The sequence below is a fragment of the Alligator sinensis genome, unplaced genomic scaffold (assembly GCF_000455745.1).
Source record: "Alligator sinensis unplaced genomic scaffold, ASM45574v1 scaffold1892_1, whole genome shotgun sequence".
Lineage (NCBI taxonomy): Eukaryota > Metazoa > Chordata > Crocodylia > Alligatoridae > Alligator > Alligator sinensis.
The window spans coordinates 192,586-193,887 of record NW_005842966.1 but is presented as its reverse complement, the minus strand read 5'-3'; the positions used below and the strand labels follow the sequence as shown (position 1 = coordinate 193,887).

Here is a 1,302-nt window from a genome sequence, read left to right as displayed (position 1 = left end):
GGGGGCCCCCACAGAGCCAGGTGGAGAGGCCGTGGTTGCCGCATTTGAAATTTAGCCTGCCTTCCCGCCTAGTGGGTTGGACGACTCTTTGCTTGTTCCGGCGGGATGTTCCAGCTGCCACCCCTCCTGCTGTGTCCCATGTACTTTCACTCCCCGGTGTAAGTGTGCCATGGGATGGGGAGGAAGGCCCCACGCAGGCTGCTTTGCCCCAGACCCTGCTGTGATTGTCTCTGGTGGTCCCACTCCCCCGTCCCAGCACAGACCCCAGAGGATGGTCACCTGCCTGGCACCCAGCACTGTTACATCAGGGAGGCAGCAGCAGCATATGGCTGGGGGGAGTGGTTATGATGGCTCCCATGGGCTACAAAGCCCTGGGAAGATGCATAGAGCCCCAGGGCCTGGGACTGGGAAGACAGACTGTCAGTCACAGCCTTGGCACACTCTTCTCCCCCAGGTCTCCTGCCCCTCTGTGGCCCCACACCTATCACCCCAGGCCCCGCTCCCACACCTGGGCCAGGCGCTACTGAGCCTGGAGGTGTCAAGCTCTCCCAGGTTTCCAGCACCCTCTGGGCCCTGCACTGTGCCTGCCAACGCCCGCGTCTATGTCCAGGTAGGGGTGCCAGATTCCTGGCCTCTCCTACATCCAGCAGGGAGTTGAGGCGGGGCAGGGCTTGGAGCCCAGATGCCTGGGTTCTATCCAACTCTGGGAGGACAGTGGGATATAGGGGGAATTAGAGAAGTGAGTTTGGGTGCCAGGACACCTGCATTCTCTCCTAGCCCTGGGAGTGGAGTGGACTAGAGCTGGGGGGTGGGGAACTGGGATCCTGGACGCCTGGGTTCTATCCAGGCCTGGGATCTGAGAAGCTGGGGCTGAGAGCTGGGGTGCCTGGGCTCTCCCAGACTTGGGAGTGGGGGTGTAATGGGGTGAGGAAGGGTGCCCGGACACCTGTGTTCTCTGGGAGAGGAATGGCGGGGGGGGGTCTGATGGGCTGGGGTGGGGAGCCGGGACTCCTGAGTTGGCCCCCAGACCTGGGATAAGAGTGAGTATCTCCTTGGGGAGGGGTAGGGCTGTCTCCAGTGCCCCCTGGTGCCCACGTGGGGCTCTGCAGCCCTTCCTGGACACCTCTTTTTCCGGGAGGAGAATGGGGTCTGGTGGGAGGGGTGCCTGTACGCCTGGGTCCCCTGCCTCCCCTCTCCCGTCCCCAGGCCTCACTGGCGGCCTTTGACGCGGCGCTGAGCTTCTCGCTGCAGCTGTGCTCGCTGTCCCCGCGCTCAGCAGCGCAGCCCCCCGGCCCCCACGTG

At 64.1% G+C, this 1,302-nt stretch overlaps 1 long non-coding RNA gene across 1 annotated transcript in view; it reads left to right on the top strand.

Moving 5' to 3' along the window:
* Nucleotides 1-1,008, top strand: part of LOC112548158 — a 6,588-nt gene extending 5,580 nt beyond the window's left edge. Inside the window, exon 4 of the long non-coding RNA XR_003091969.1 lies at nt 455-1,008. This is a non-coding gene — a long non-coding RNA (uncharacterized LOC112548158). The remainder of the gene's footprint in view (nt 1-454) is intronic.
* The last annotated feature ends 294 nt before the right edge of the window (nt 1,009-1,302 follow it).